The sequence below is a fragment of the Neopsephotus bourkii genome, unplaced genomic scaffold, assembly GCF_033783945.1.
Source record: "Neopsephotus bourkii isolate Nb327-2 ecotype Australia unplaced genomic scaffold, CSIRO-AGI_Nbou_v1 NB_936, whole genome shotgun sequence".
Classification (NCBI taxonomy): domain Eukaryota; kingdom Metazoa; phylum Chordata; class Aves; order Psittaciformes; family Psittacidae; genus Neopsephotus; species Neopsephotus bourkii.
This window is the reverse complement of record NW_026901430.1, coordinates 446,591-463,933: the sequence shown is the minus strand read 5'-3', so window position 1 is coordinate 463,933 and position 17,343 is coordinate 446,591. Positions and strand designations below refer to the sequence as shown.

The 17,343-nt window shown below is 46.5% G+C and overlaps 1 protein-coding gene across 2 annotated transcripts in view; it reads right to left on the bottom strand.

Moving 5' to 3' along the window:
- The window catches only part of GPR50 (G protein-coupled receptor 50), a 50,738-nt gene that overhangs the window by 17,381 nt on the left and 16,014 nt on the right, over positions 1-17,343 (bottom strand). Inside the window, exon 1 of one of the 2 annotated variants that reach the window (XM_061358007.1) lies at positions 13,906-14,009. The exons of the other annotated variant lie outside the window; for it this stretch is intronic. The gene's annotated coding sequence lies outside the window, so the exon portion shown is untranslated. Of the gene's footprint in view, positions 1-13,905; positions 14,010-17,343 lie in introns of those variants that run through there. 2 annotated transcript variants of the gene reach the window in all.

Genomic DNA, 17,343 nt, shown 5'->3' with positions numbered 1-17,343 from the left:
TTGTTTTACATGGTACATTTTCTTTAAATGGGCACTATCGCTACTGCAAGTTTATTTGAACCGATGATTTATTTATGGTTTAGTAACCCCGCTTGTTTCATATGCTCAGCACATTTTGCTTCAGTATGTTGTATTACTGGGTGGTTACTATAAAAAGTCCATTTAAATTTAGACAGAAGCTTTTGGAAAAGTTCTATTCAGAACAGATATGTGAATTAAAACACTGACTACACTGATCAGTAGCTACTGGTTTCTTCCAAACTAATATTTATATGTGTCCATAAGGATCTAAAGAAATTTCACAGGTTTCACTTCTAGTTGAAGTTCACACTTGAACAAAGCTTTCTACTCAGACCAATCCTAATATCCACTCACTTGAAAATCAAGAGGAAGCCTGCCAGGCAGCACTGCCAAACTGTGAAATTTCTCCAGTCAAATCACAATCAGGCTTCCCCCACAGTGGTGTTAATAAAATACCTCCAGCCTTGCCGATAAATCTGCAGGATCTTCCTTCACTTTCTGAAGTAAAATAGCCTGGCTTTATCGGCTTTGTTTGCAAAGCAGGTCTTAAACAAAACTAGCCATGGAAGGAGAGAAAAAAGCCTTTACAATTTGGCCAGATACGCTTCTGACAGCAAATTGTACTTTTTTTAACAACTGTGTAATTACGATGTATTTTTCTTACTAAAACTGTCCCAAAGTTTTGGCTTGAAGGTGTTGGATGCTGAGCAAAACCAGACCGCACCACTGATGATGTACACAGCTGTACAACCAACTCCTCTGAGGTTACTTCACATTTGAATTCTTAAATATATCCCCAGGAAGCTAGTCCAGTTGTTTTGTTCTCCACAGTTGCTACAGTCCTTTAAGGAACACATGCTGTTCTCTCTCCTAATATTTCCATGTTGTAGTTTCTTAATTGGGCATCATTTTCAGGACGGCAGTTCTGATTTGGCCCTTTGGAGAAGGAAACATTCCCAAGAGAAGCATCATAGCCAAGAATGTGTAAAGTTGACTTGAGTAATACCTGCTCCCTGTTATACTCCTTTTATCTACTCAGAGCAGGAAATGAAGCCACATGTAAGTAAAGAGACATTGCTTGATTTACAACCTGCTCTGTTAAAACTTGCACAGATGGGTTGCATCTATGATTTTATACTAAACATTACCCTCTAGTTATCTTGCTTTGCGAATTAGATGAGAAATAATATTGTAGAAGACTGGGCTGCCACAGTCAACAAGTGCTCCGCTTCCCATAGTCTTTCCTGACCCTTGTTCAGGGAAGTTTTCTGAATGGTGTGAAAGATTACTATCTAAATCAAAAGCTTAATCAGATAAAGACATGAGCTAGGATGATGTATTGGTATCCTACAGATGTAATAATTCTTTCTTTCTTTAACTGGCACATTTCAATAAAGCATCTGGATAAGAGTCAGCATGTAAGAACTCTGCTGTTCAGCTCAAACATCTTGGTTGGCTGTGTCTGTCAGCACAAGCCAGCTTTGAAGGCTCATCTCCACTCACTCAGAGAAACACTGTAAAACATGCATCCCTTTAGTCTTTAAGGAAGCTATTTATACAAATACATGGGCTGACAGAGTCACTTTTAATAGAAGTTGCAAATTTGGTAAGAATGCAAAGCATGCAGTAGTCACTTGTGTTGGTATAGGAGTGCACAGGCAAAGCAATACCCATGCACAGCCCCTGCCCACAGGCTGAGCAGATTGGACTGGCAAAGGGGCACGGGGAGGATGCAATCCACAGTCCCTCATGTTATACCTTTCCAGCCACCTAAACCTCACCAAGTACAGTTCTGCAAAGCAGACTTCCAGAGCTGGACAGCAAAGTGGATACGTACCCCCCCCCGATCTTTCCCTTCCACAACTACCTAAAAAGGTTGTGTAGTTCTGAGTTAAAACTCCACAAGTTTCACCCCTTAAATATGATTAATATTACATACTTGGGAAGACTTGAACATGGTTGTGACTGGGATTTGGTTTTTTTCCCCATATAGAAAAAGGGTTGGGTTTGTCTGTTCTTTTAATGCACACTACATTCTTGACTTTGAACAGAGGCAAATAAAAATCCATTTTTTAATCTAAGTGAGATAAAATGAAAATCATATCAACAAATAAATATTAATTAATAAAGTTGCTAAGCACTATACTCCTATGTGGTTATAATTATAGGTGAGATTATGCATGAAAGTGTTCAGAGATTAAGGAAAAGGAAGAAGACTGGCAGAAGAGAACAAATATTTTCCATATTTTCCAGGGTCACAAAACTCTGCTCACTGGCTTCACATGGCTTCCCAGGGTGAAACTGTCCTGGCCCACTTCCAAGAAAGCATCACTGGAAAGGGTGACAGGAAAGGTGACCCCAAAAGAAAATGTCCTTATCACAAAGAAAACCCAAGCAACCAAGAGCCAGACTTCATGTCACCCGTTCATATTAAAGCCTATCCTAACCCATTCGCATGGACAAAGGTTTTTTCTTCTGCACAATGATTCAGAACACAGATCTGAAGTTATGAGGCTTCAAGCTGCTTCACAAAGTAATTCTGGACTCGTTCTATTTCCTTCTTTTTGCTGCTTGTGTATAGACTTGTTTTGTTGCTCACCTAAACTGTTTTAATGCAGGTCATTTACTACTTGGAGGGAAGAGAAAAGCTCAGAGCATCTTTTGAAACAGAGGTGCTTTATCAGGTATAGGTGTAACTTTGCAGCACTTTTATATTCCATACCAAAATTGCGTTGCCCTGCTTTGAATTTTAGCTATCTTCTTACTTCCCAAGATACTCCCAACACAACTGTAGGCAGACATTGTTTATCACTGAAGTAATTAATACAGCATAATTGTGATGAAGACAGGGAAACACAAGAGGCATGAGGAACAGATCTGATGCATTAGCAGACATGTATGCTCTGAATTTATAGTTAATATGTCTAAACAATTCACAAATGTTTGAAAATGTAGGTGTTACTGAAATAATGAATTATAAAACACTTGTTGCTAGAGAATGCAGGAGAATTGTGTTCACTGTGGTGGAACTGGAGAATTTCTGAATGCCAGTAGCATCCCGCAGCTTGGAGAAGCACTTAAAAGCAAAACCAATTTTAAATGGGGAGAGAATAAATGCAGCAGAGAAACTAATACAATGCAAGGTCAAAGGATAGCCCCACAGACAGCTGATCTATTGGTCTCACATCCTACCACCAGCAGTACTCAAGAGGAACAAGCATTATCCCCGATGCATCTCTTACAATGCAAACCAGTCATCTCTGAGAGAAATAAAGAAAACCAAATGATGGGATGGTGTCATGGCGTAACCTGACAGGCAGCTACACACCACACAGCCGCTTGCTCACTCTCCCTGCCTCGGTGGGAGCTGTTATCAGCACTGTTCTCTGCACAAATCACACAGCACTACACCCAGCTACTAGGAAGAAAATTAACTCTACCCCAGGCAAAACTAGGACAGATGGACCCAAACACAGCTTCTTCCGGGTACCACAGCTCTAAATCTCCTTGTCTCAGACAGAGAAAGCACATAGTGGGTCTGCAGTGCATTTGTCCAGCTGCAGTCCCCTGGAAAGAATGCTCCTGTTACAGTGCACAGCTCATCACCATGCTAAAGAAATCACACCTTCTGCCTTACTCTTCCAAGTGTGAGAAGTAAGAGCTGCCAGACTCAGTTTTATGGCAGGGATATCAATGACATTGGATTTTATTCCCACCTGCCCAGAAAGCCAGCAAAAGAGCTTACTAACTATTCACACCCACCACATCAGGACACTGAAAACCATTTCTGACAAATACATAGCCACAGAGATCATAGGTGGAGGTATAAGAAAGGGGCTGTATTCAAGGAAAAGCTACTTTCATCTCCTTTGCAACTGAATGACATTTCAGCTTCAGGCTGTTCTTTCACCAGCTTTGCAGGGAACTTCCACTCCATTTCCCCTGCTGTTCCATTTCAAGGCCACTTCAGCAGATATCTCACCTCCTCTGAAGTCAGCACCAGTCAGCAGGACAAAAGGTGCCCCATCAGAAATCTTCTCTATATTAGCTTTTCAGCATGATTGGAAAGTATTTATCTTTGCACTACAGCACAGACATTCAGGTCTGCACAGACACGCAGAACCATCTCCTGCCTGCAAGACCAGTGCAAGTGATAACAGCAGGGATGGTCATGTCCTGGGACCAGCATCCACTCTAACTGCATTACTATTAGAATTATTATAATTAAAGCACCAACGCTCAAGCTCAAGACAACCATCTGTTCCTCTAATGCAAAGGGAAACACATTCATGTTCTGCTAAATGTATTGCAGCCAGGATGCTACAACAAATGCAGATGCACCAACAGTTACTTACAATGTTCAGTGGGCTGCCAAGTGAAATCCCTCCCAGTTACTTTAAGGATACAGCACACACTGAGAACCCCACTTTGACAAAAGTCTAAGAGTGAAAACAGACTCATCAGAACAAAGAGTGCTACTCGCTTTCCAAAGATACAAGTGCAGTACACTGCCAGGCGCCCATCCATGCTGGCATTTTCAACGTCCAGTCAGCAACCAAACGCATTTAGATGCCCCATACACAGCACCTTTCCCCACCCTCCCTGTTTTCCCCAGTGAAAGAACAGCTTCAGCAGAATTAGAGAATCAAGGGTGTATGGAAGGACAGGCACAAAATTAATGCTTCGCAGGAACTGGCTCCTCTGTCTCTTCTGTACACAAATAAGTGCTATTCTTGGGTGACACAGTGCAGAAGAACTCACCAGCTATCTATTTCAAAATGAACTTGTTTTAGATGTTCACAGCAGAAAGCTAAGCTGGACAAAGGGCTGCTCAGTAATTCCTCTTCATTGATGTGCTGTATCCCTCCTCACAGTTTGGAGGCGTGGATTTTAGCACAGCTGAGGAGAGCTTATGGCTAAGGACTTGGCCCAGCAGCTCACCAGTATTGCAGTTAAGGACCCTGACAACACAGGAGTTTCTCCCAAGTCCTGCAGCCATACAGCAACAAGCACAGACCACAGTGCGCAACTTTGCAGCACAACCACCCTCCCCTTAACACCAAAACTACCTTCACAGTAGCCACTGCTATGTCAACTTTCATCTTCTGTGAGTGAAAGCCATTAAAACCTTCACAAGCAAACCTCATCAGTGAGATACACACATGGGTGCACACCCATTTGCCGATAATCCCACATGCATATAAACCGTAGGGTAAAATCTACTCGGAGGTCCATTACAAAGTGGCATCTACCATAGATCAGTGAGAGCAGAGGCCTGACACACTCATGTCACCTCTGTGTGAGCCAGGGCAGTGGTGGCAAGCTCTTCCTCAGCACTCAAACGGGAGAAGCTTCTGCCCACATGCTTATGAACACAATAGGAGCTGGAAAAGGGGGATCACAACTTGCTGTGTGGGTCATCTCTTCATAGCACAGTTTTGTTAATTTCTAGGAATTGAAGGAAAATTGAAAGGTTGGCTATAAACAAGGATCATATTCCAGGAAAAAAGCACCCGCGTTTGATCGTTTGTCTTAACATGGGAGGAAAAGTGGGTATCTTTCCACTTTTGTTGCAAAAGGGCAAAAGAATCACTTTCAAAGGTAAGAAAAAGCCGTGAAAGGCTGGTTTGTCAAAGCAATAGGAACAGTTTCCAGCAACAGCAACTGGTTTTGTAAAGCTAATGATCAATCAGAAGAAATCCAGACTCTCCTGGGAGAAATTTGTCTCAAAAAAAGAAATAACAAATGAGAGAACTGCAATCTAAATACCGGTAAGGAAGAACAGATCCTGCCACATGAAGGCTGAAACAGTCTAGCGCCTCGCAAGCCTCGTTCGTTGCTTGCACGCTGCTGCGTCCATATCTGTATAATTTATTTGAAGGCACATTTATTATTTTAAAGGCTGCATGGAGAAGGCTGTGGGTCTGCCAAGGGACACGATGCTGGAGTTCATGCAGTGGTTATTTCTTGTCCTCACACTAACCTTCAAAGACTTTGTCTAGCTTGGGATTTATCAAGACTTTTAATTAATCGCTTCTGATAGCATGTTCACACTGGGAAGGCTTTTCCCATTAGCTAATTAGTCCACTGGCCTAATTAGGCAGGGCAAGCCAGTTTTACTCCCTCATTGTCTTGCACAATAAACTGTAGTTTTCCCACCTAGGTCTTTCCTCAAGTCAGTTCCCTGCTCCTCTGTTCAGACTTGCCTTTTAGAAGGCCTTAGCTGGGTGGTGGCAGACAGCATCACCTCACCTTTCAATGCTAATCTAGGTCAGGCCAGGAACGCTTTGTTCACTGCAGTTAGCCTCTGGAAAACAGAGCCCTCTGAAGTCCCCAACAAGGTCCTGGGTCATCAAGAATGGGCTGCTCAGCGTTTGTCAGGAACAGAATTGCCTGAGAACTTCTGTTTCCCTCTAAGGATAAAGCTGGTGTGTCTCTGAAGGAAAACAGAAGACTATTGCATACCCTTCGGTGTTCAGTCCACTCCTAATCTGGGTGAGAAGTGCCCTGAAACAGGGGACCTTGCAATAAGCTGGGTTTGTTGAACCCTTAAAACACAGAGTGTTGTGCAGGGGCACAGCTGCCATGTGCAGGAATGCTCTGCTCTGTGCCCTGGGCACACAGATGCAGCACAGCAAGAAATGCAAGCAGATACCTGTGGGAGCTGCAAGCTTGCATCTTGTCTAGAATAGCACAGAGCTAGGAGTCCTGCTGCTCCTCTTTGCACTAACACTGTCCATGATAGCTTTCTGCAGGAAAGCCTGCCAGTGTAAAGGCAGAGATTAGCTTGATATCCTCCCACTGAACAAGTCCTTGCTTCTCCCACTGCACATTCCTTTTTCTGCAAGTCCTTGCACCACACTTCTGTCTTCCCTACAGAAACTCCCATGGATGAGAATGGGAGAAGCAGCCTTGTCCTCAGAGATCATGGGGCCAAAGCTACCTTCTATTTAAAAGAGCAATGAGTTGCACGGACATTGTTTTTGGAGTATGCGATTAGCAATGCCAGCAGATAAACTGACAGCACTGCCCCACAGTATCATCAGGTTCTGAAAGAAATACATTTAAGTTATTTTTGCAATGTTATTGAATCCAGGAGTGAATATTTTGAATGTAGTATAATCTGTTTTCCTAGCAAGCAGCCAAGAACAACACTAGGTTTTACTTGGAAACCCACAGCAGCATGGGGGAAGTGCCACTGCAGTCATCCCTGCCTCACTATAACCTCAGGACACAACCTGGAGCCCCACATGCCTCCCCTGATGTCCCCAACTTAGCCTGAGCATCCTACCACCAATCCTTGTTCACTTTGGCTGTGCTTGGCACATCCTACCACTATTCCTCCTTTGGTGGACAGATTCTCACCACTCCACCAGCATTCCCACTTCTCCCCTTTCTCCCTCACCTTTTGTGCATCCTCCTGCTCTGAGCCTCACTGAACCCTTCTCTACCTGAACCTTCTTATGCTGGCCTGGGATCCACTGCTGTGATACTTTCATTCCCCAGCAGCTCTCACATTTAGCTCAGTTGTGCCCAAAATTCATCCATGCCATCATGACTGTTGCATCTAAGTCAAAGGACAAGCAGGAAATCAGGGCAGGCTGGCCCCTGGGCTGCTGTACCTCAGTCCCCCACAGCCATCAAAGCGTTTGTCAGCATTGCTTCTGAAGGTGATGCTGGGGACTGTTCAACAAGGCAAGATCTAAGGTCTCTCAAAAGAAAACATCAAGCGAATGGTCTCAGAAGACAAGGACTCACTGATCCTCACTCCAGCTTCTGGGAATGAGAATAGATAAACATGAGAAAGCAATGCCATGGGTTTCGTTCTACATCTTTCACAAAGAACAATCCTGTCAGACCAGGGCTGTCGAGGACAGGAAAATCCTGGGACTGTGGCACAGCTTTCCCCATGCCAACCAGGCCAAAGGTTGGCCCCATCCTCCTCCACCCCTGCTCTCTGCTGTGAGATGGATTTGGAAGGGATTAAACATCCACAATTTACGGTGCTGTGTTCCACACCGGGGTTGGCCTAAAAACCAAGGTGTGGGAGCAGGGGAGTAGAAATTCCTGCTGGAAGTTCCACAGTTTCACAAAGGGAGAGTCAAACTTCCTACAATAATTCCCATCTACATGAACTGTAAGAGGGTTTCTTTTGTGTTTTTTTTTTTTTCCTGGGGAAAAAAAATAAAATAAGAAAGCAGCCCTAAAAATTGGTGGCTTTGACTTACACAGTTGATGAGATGGAATCCACTTGATATCTCCTGTGGAACTGCATGAGGAATATTTCTGAAGCTACTGCACTCCAAAATAAACTTACGAGCTGCTCACGCCCAAATGAGCTGCTGCTTCCTCCAGAGCTCACGGAGCACAGCATGGGAACAGCATCACATGGGGCCATGAATTCTGTTCCAAGAAGGACGGCAGCTCTGAGCACCTCCTCAGCACTCTGGGCACCCAGGAGGAGACCAGCACAGCACTACTGGGAGGAGATGCACAAAGGTCTGGATGGGAACCCATCCTGAACCACTGCCAGAGCTGGAGCACACGAAGGTGATGCTGTCAGAGACCTCTCCAAATCAGCTCAGCCATGGGGCTTGCACCCTGTGTCTGTGACGTGGACCAAGCAAAATGCCATTCCCGTGTACCTCACTACACAAATCACCTTCTAGAAGAAAACAGTTTAAGACTGTCCTTCACTTTACACTGCTATGACACTTACAGCTTACAGTTTACCTTCGTCCAAATGAATTTTCTCACAGGTTTTACCCCACTGTCGCTCCTGCTTCTCCCACCTCCTGCGGGTGGCCTTGCTACAGCATTCACCTGCAAAGTCACAGGGGCAGGGCGAGGATGCAGGGATGCAGGGAGAGACTGACACATCCCCACCTGCAGACCTGCTCCTTCACTCCCCAAGCCCATGGGTGCACTTGGGTACAACCCTGCTGCTCTCCCAGCAGACCACTTCCAACAGCTTCTCTGCAGCAACCACATATACAGCCCATGCAATCGCCACACCAAGCCCCAGACCAGCTTCTCTGGTGCAGCCTTATTTGCTGTAGTTAACGTTCCCACTGTTGATGGCAGAGGGAGCCTCACTGGCAGCCAGCTTGATATGGCAAATTCATCACTGTCCACATGAGTGAGTCAGTAACGGAGCTAAAAGCAAATACTGTCACAGATTATTCCCCAATAACAGCAGAGAAGCAACAGCAAGACAGTTTGTCAGCAGCTCACCCATATGATGTCACAGGCATCTATACCCACAGAAGAGCAAGCAGTTGCCAAGTGTCACCCTTCTACATTAGAGGACCAGGGAGCAGGGAATGGGGTACATCTCTAGCATCCCCCAGGATCCCGCAACCTTCAAACTGTTTCATCAACAACCAGCATGTTTCCTACAACTGAGCCTACCAGAAACCAAGATACCTGCTGCAGAGTCCCTGACACTCAGAGGGTCAGAGGTTGAGTAAATCAGAAGCACTGGTGGGAGTTTGCTATAGATAAATGAATCAGCAGAACAGATGAGCAGTTCCTGAAGCATCTACCTGCAACACACAGAAATAAAAGATATAACTTCAGGGTTGTGGCAGATGCTACAAGGTTTGTGGTGCCAAAAAAAAAAAAAAAAAAGTAAAATTAAAATAATCTCAACACACCTACATACAACAGAAAGCTTTCTAAGATGATGAAATTCTGCAGTGGCTGGAAGAAAACCATCACAGCTTTGAACTGCATTTGAGATAACAAAATGAAACATGGTCCAACACAACACCTCTAAAAGGTCAGTTTTCCCAAACTAGAAACAATCAGACAGACAAATAAAACACCTAAATACAAGGAAATGTCACAATGTTTACTGGGAGATGCTTAAAGATGCCTTAGTAGAGCCCTCCTTTCCACCCCAAAAAGCAATACTATATAAAAATAAAGGCTTACTTTGTTTAAAATATTTTTTTAAGACAAGAGCCGAATTAGAAATAAAATATATAGCAAGTAGAAAATCCATTCTAAAATTATTAGCTGGAAATCAACACATTTAACAAAGAAAGCTAAAGATACATATATATAAAATAATGGCAATAGATATATCAGGAAAAAAAGCAACAGTATATTAATAGGCTTGATGCTAAAAAAGTGCAGTGAAATTACCCTGATACAGAAGATGCATGAAGTGCAAGTATTACTATTATCTTTGCAGTAAGGACGACATATCTCAGCTATAACCAAGTTCTCTGAGCAGCAAGTGGGGAAGATACCAAACACTGTCTGCTAAGCATTTTTTACACCTGCAACTATGAAACCTGCACGTCAGAGTGTGAAGGAGCTCATCAGAGCCCTAACACTGACTTCATAAAGAACTTAAAAGGAAAATGAGCAGAAATACATCCCAGCCAGGAAGTTCCAGAAGTCTTGGAAAAACATATAAAAAAGTCCCACTCAAGCAAACAAAAACTCGGTGTTGTGCCAATATTTTCTGAGGGGAAATGATCTGACCTGGGAAGTGCAGGCTGTGCTCCTTGCCTGTGTTCCCAGCAGAGCCAGGGAACGAACAGTGTTTGCAGATGGAAACACGATCAGTGCTAGTCAACACAGTTTTCTGGCTGGAGGGCATGCCAAACCAATCCAGTATTTCTTCTAAGAGCATGCATTCATCTGACAAAGGTAACTGTGTTGACATAATCCAGGCAGACTTGTGTGTGAAGCTTGACTTTGGGCAGTGTGACAGTCTTAAGAACGAAATCCCCAGTGCTGTGCAAGCACCGGTGTATAGTGTATACCCAGAGGATTAAAAGCCAGTTGAGCTGGTGACCTCATTAGACTTATACCTGTGCTGCCTGCCCTCACACAGGCTTTGGCTCCCCAGAGGGATGTTTCCATGAGGAAAAGGGCCCACGGGGCTGCAGAAGAGCACAAAGCTCCCGGCAGCACCGGTGGGAAATACGGTTTTTCAGGGAATGCAGGTTTGGGCTGTATGCCTAATACTGGGCAAGTTTAGGAGTGCTAGAGAAGGGTATTCCAGGGCATCTGTCCAAAGAGCAGGCTAACTCCTTGAAACATGAAGTTTTAGGGCAGTCTCACACTTGTAAAGCCAGCAGGACCTACAGATGAAAAGCTGTGGACTCAGCCATGTCAGCAGCCTTTGATCCTTGCTTTCAAACACTACCAGTGCAGGGACAGCAGCGTGCTCAGGTTTGTGAAGGCTTTTAGCTGCCAGAAAAGTTCACACAGTATCACAGTATGTTAGAGATTGGTAGGGACCTCAAAAGATCATCTAGTCCAATCCCCCTGCCGGAGCAGGAACACCTAGATAAGGTTACACAGGAACGTGTCCAGGCGGGTTTTGAATGTCTCCAGAGAAGGAGACTCACCTCCTGGGCAGCCTGTTCAGTGTTCTGTCACCCTCACTGAGAAGAAGTTTCTCCAAGTTTAAGTGGAACCTCTTGTTCCAGTTTGTACCCCCCCTTGTCCTTCATTGTTTGCCACTGAGAAGACCTGGCTCCATCCTCTGACACTCCCCTTTATATATTTATATACACTAATAAGGTCACCCCTCAATCTCCTCTCTCCAAACTACAGAGACCCAGCTCCCTCAGTCTTTCCTCATAAAGGAGATGCTCCACTCCCTTAATCATCTTAGTTGCCCTGCGCTGGACTCTCTCCAGCAGGTCCCTGTCCTTCTTAAACCGAGGGGCCCAGAACTGGACACAATATTCCAGATGGGTCTCACCAGGGCAGAGTAGAGGGGAAGGAGAACCTCTCTCGACCTACTAACCACCCCCCTTCTAATACACCCCAGGATGCCATTGGCCTTCTTGGCCATAAGGGCACAGTGTTGGCTCATGGTCACCCTGTCGTCCACCAGGACCCCCAGGTCCCTCTCCCCTACACTGCTCTCTAACAGGTCGTTCCCCAACCTATACTGGAGCCTGGGGTTGTTCCTGCCCAGATGCAGGACTCTACACTTTTCCTTGTTATATTTCATCAAGTTCACCCCTTCTCACCTGCCTCACATAAAGACATACAGAAAACTCCTGACAGAGAAGCAGAGTTATTCCCCACACCCTTCACCCACAACCATCTAAATGTCCTGCACTGTGGACATATAGACCAACACCTGGAGCAATGTCTGGAGCTTCTGGACCATATGAGCAGCTCTGAGTGTCCAGGCAGCTGGGTGTTACTGTAGGAAAGCTTAACACCAGCAGTTCTCCAGCATGACTGACTGAACAACCAACTGCAGATATGAATTGTCCACCATGGAGAAAGCCTGGGGCTTTCGGTGATGCTGGATTTCCATGCCCATAGCACCACCCAGCTCCAGCCAACTATGTTCTCCAGGCAGCTGACCACCCCGTTGAGGGCACCCCTTGTGAGACCCTGCCTCTCAGCCATGCTAACACACTCTGCCCATTGCAGCTACAGCTGTGCAGAGGTGCTGAAACATGCCAAGTACTGCAGAGACGGACCAGCAACCCCATCCCATCTGGTTGGTTGGGCAGCAAGCAGATTTGAAACACAGGACTTGAGTGTTCTGTGCGCAGTGAGAGCCACCTCCCCTCAATCAGGGAGATTCACAAACATTTGGCTTTTGTTGGGTTTACCCATACATCCCAACAGCTTCTATGTGGAGCAGACAACAGGCTACTGACATGGACTAAAACTGGCAAAACACCTCCACAGTCTCTTCAAGGGAAAGCTGTTCTTTTTCCACTTTTGCAGGAACTTTAGCTCTACTCACAGTGGAAGAACGCATAACGTGTGAAATGCACTTAAGTGATTAACAATTTGAAAGGTGATAAAAACTATTAAATAGTTTCAAATCTGCTTGCTGCCCAACCAACCAGATAACATAAACCACAAACTACCTTGGGGAGAAGGGAAGGGTGTTTTTTTCTTCCCTAGAACTATTGATGACAAGCTCACAGCACGCACATTTTAAGCAAAGCTGAACAGAACAGAAAATACCTTTCCCAGTTACATTAAAGTTCTCATAAACCCAGTACAGCACATTTGTGTATTGTGAGTACTACTGCGTTTTGTATATCATTTAAAGGACAACTTCACTGGTCGAGATTGCTATATCCAGCACCTGCCCAAGCCAATGGCCATTTCTGTGCAATTGTTAATAAGTCAATCAAATTTTAAAGGCACAGAGGGGAAATTGTCCCCTCAGTCTTACCCATCAGCTACATTTACTGCACTCTGTTGAATTACTCCATATTTACAGAGGATTGAGAGAGAAAGAAGAAAGATCATCATCTCCAAAACACTTACTGCTTTGCCTTACACATTGTAAGTGCTGGAGATATTTCATTAAAACCCTTTCACAAGCTATAAAACTAAAGGTCGTTTTATGTCTTTCACTGTAAAAGCAGACAGCAGTGTAGTCTTTAACAAAACATACTCTGCAGCATGTTTTAAGCAGCCCTACACAGACTACTTGAAACTCCTTACAGAGCAATTTATATCTGGTGCTATTTCTTTGTTAAGAATTATATGAAGTGTTCTTTCTTTGCTAACATAACATGACTTTTAAGAAAAAAAAAAATCACCCTCTCAAAAAATACAGTTTTCTTAAAAATGGTCAATACTAACTTAATTTTCCTAGATTAATTCATATAGGGGGTCAATACATAAGGCTCCAAAATAGACTGTCAAATTACCCATGCAAAAAACCATGGAAGATCTTCACTCTGCTTTCACTTGGTGATCGAAAGCACATCAGCTTTAAGATGAAAACGCTAAGACACACGCGAGGCTGGGACAGAAAAGCAAGTGCTCGGCATCATAATAGGCTCGTCTTAAAAAATCTGAGCCGCTCTACACCTGCCTCCGGCACATGGGATTTTCCTTCCTGCTGCTGGGGAAGGAAAAGGGTTATACCTGGGTCTCGTCAGGAGTTCGGCTCCTCGATCTGCAGCTGCCCTTGGGAGACAGAAGTTCCGAGAAGTTGGAGGACAGAAGCAGCGGTGCGGGACAGACAGGCAGCGAGCCGGGAACGCGACGAGCGGTGCTGCCCAGGCTCATCGCCACCCTCCACCCGGGCCGATGCCCTTCACCGCTCCGGTGCCGAGGACAGGGGCCGGTGTCACTCGCGGCTCCCGAGAGCGCTGCCGAAAGGGGTCGGGCCGGTGGAGCCCTGGGCACGGAGCGGGACCGCTCCGCTCCGCTCTGCTCCGCCCGCAGCCGCCCCCCGCCCGCCCCGCGCTCACCGGCGTTCCGGAGCTTCTTGTTCCTCAGCACCGAGAGGATGACCAGCGCGTTGCCCAGGACGTCCACCACGATGGTGAAGATGAGCACGGCCGCGAGCCCGGTGGCGGCCCGCGCCGACGGACCCCCCTCCAGCCGGCAGCCCGGGCAGCTCCCGTTGCTCCCCGGCCGCTCCATGCGCGCCTCTGCCCGATGCCGCCAGGGCTCCTCCTCTCTGCCGGCCCGACGGCAGCCCCCAGGGCCGCCGCGCCGCGGGGCGGAGCAGCCCCGTCCCTGTCTCGGGGGGCTCCCGCGGCCCCCTCCCCCGGCGCTGCCACCGCCCTGCCCGGGGCGGGGAGGGGAGGGGGGTCCCCACTGCGCGGTGCGGGGCACCCGCCGCGCTCTCCGGTGCGATGGCGACACCGCGCGGCGGCGGCGGGGAGCACCGGGGAGGCCCTGGGGCGCGGGTGTGCGCGAAGCCGTGCGCGGAGTGCTAGGGGCTCATCCCCGTCCAGCGCTCGGAGCATCCCGCTGTAACCCGCCCCGCTCCCTCGCCGCCGGCAGCGCTGCGCGGGGAGAACCGAGTCAAGGGCCAGGATTGATTTTTTCTCTCCAAGGAATCAGTTACAGTCAGCGGCTCCTGCTTGTACAGCCGCCGCTGACGAGAAGCGGAGCTTTAATGGAGCTCCCGGGAGCGCCTTCGATACCTCCAGGTGTCCCAAAGCCTCTCCAGCCTGCGCAGGCACCGGGGAGATCTGCATAGCTTCTGCCCTTGGACAGGGGCACCGAGAAGGGAGAAACTCCAAGGGGAAGTTTGGCATGTTTCCCACATGGCAGAAGCACTTAGTCTGCCCTAATTTCCCCACTACAACCACCGCCACCGTTCCCTGCTAGCCGCCCCTGCACTAAACCCATCCTCGCAAGAACTCTTCTAATCTACTTATGTCAGAACAAATCCATTCATTTTAATGCTTTTTACTGATTCTAATGTGTGCGATGCAGAAAACCCAACAATAATTTCAGCTTCAGCAGCCCACTTGCGTGATTCCCAGCTGCAGGAAAGCTGCACTTCGCAGGTATTTCCACCTCCCTCAGTCCATCCTCACAGCTAAGGTTCCCAAGCACCTCTTGTCCTTTACAGCCCACCAGAGCAAGCAACAGACCAAGCCCTTGTGGTCAGATTGCGGCTGCAGTACTGCAACCACATGAATTCTCTGCTTTGTTTAGAAAAGAAAGCCAGAAAAAGGGTTTTATGGGCTACAGAGATGAGCCATGCATTGTTCCAGGGCCAGGCACGCCAAGGCTGCTCACACCCAGCAGCACTGCCCCTGGCTTCGACCCAAAGATGTTTCTCTGCGTGCGGGTCAAAGTGCCCACCCAAGCGATGGTAAATGCTGTGTCACAACCTGGTCTGGGAGTTTTACAGCTGCCCGGTTGAGTGATTCGATGACCAAACCAGAAGCAAATGCTTTGATGCTCATTCCCCACCAGCATCAAACAAGTAGCAGTGAGGCACAGCTGAAACAAGCAACAGACAGGGTCTGCCCCAGCCCTGTAGCAGTGTCAAAGCCAGCCCCACATCTGAGCTCAAGCCTTTGCTGTGTTAAGCTGCTTTAAGCAGATTTTCACCATTTCCCCATGACTGGAGAGCACTCAGTTTTGAAGTAAAGTGGGCTTTTTGAATATAAGAATTAAAATCCTACATTTTCAAATTGTCAGAGAATTTTGGCTTGAAGCTTGGTACCTTTGGGCTTTTTGGTTGACATTCTGCACTGAATTCTGTGTACTTTTGTAAATATTTTCCCTATAATAATTCTGTTCACAGCCTGGTGGCTGGTCTGTGTTCAGGACCTATCTGTGGTACAGGAGCAGGGGCAGTTCACATGGACACCTCCTTTCAGAACCTTTCACCTTGATGCTGCGCTGCTCTGGCAGCTGTTTGCACTATTTTTAATGTTCTCTCAGTTGTGTTTCAGAGGTGGAGAACTGGAATGTCACTTCAGAGCACCGGAACTTTGTGTGCAGGTGTCTTGGACTTGCTAATAGAAACATAGTTTGAAACTAATGAAGATGGTGTTTGAAGTCAAGGAAAAAGCTGCCTTTCTGAAACCTTTGCTTAATCATAGAATGATTGAGGTTGGAGGAGACCTTAAAGATCGCCTGGTTCCAACCCCCTGCCACGAGCAGGGGCACCTTCCACTAGAGCAGGTTGCGTGGTCTTGAACACTGCCAGGGATGGAGCAGCCACAGCTTTTCTGGGCACCCTGTGCTGGTGTCTCTCCACCTTCTTAAAGAAAACGTTTTTCCTAGTATCTAATCTACATCTCCCCTCTTTCAGCTTGAAGCCAGCTCTGGAGGCTTTCAAGAGCCACTGCAAATCTCCACGAGAACAATTATCCTCTGCTAGCACCAAACCTGCTAGTGCTGTCTTCCAGCCCTTTCCATCATGAGGCTGCCAAGGTGGGGTGTCCCACAAGGAGCTGGTTTTGCCTAGAGATAGCAAACAGTAGGTGACTGCTGAAGAGTATAAATGCAAATCCTACTGGCCCCCACCACCTCCACCAGCTGCCGGGCAGGGTGGTTGTGCTGGTGCTGTCCTGGGCAAGAGCCGTGATGTGAGCACCAAAGCTGCCAATGAAGATTTTGACTTCATTTACAAAACCCTAGCTAGCACAGCAGCTTGAGGCGGAGGGGACATCACATTTTAGGAAACTGGAGGAAACACAAAAATGGCTTTTTGTCTGTTAACTTTTTGGTGCACAATTTCTACCTGAAGAAAAGTAAGTCCTTTTCCACTGCCTGGAGCAACTGCCCTAAGATGGGAAGGTCTGCATAGCTTTACTAGGCATGTGTGCATCTTCATAGCTCTAGCAACTAATTTCTCATAAGACACTTAGACAAAATTATTATAGATGTAGTGAGCAAGTGTTTTCATCGATAGAGTGATTTAGATGAATGATATCCAGGCTATCCCACCTTCCTGCTAAATAGACTCTTCACCGCTTCAATTAAGAAAAGGCTAGCACTCTAGGAAGCAGTGGCAAGAAAAAATAGAAGGTAGAGGTATCACTAAGACTTCCTAATTATGTTTTACTGGAACCTCTGACATAAATCATACTGAAACAAAAATAT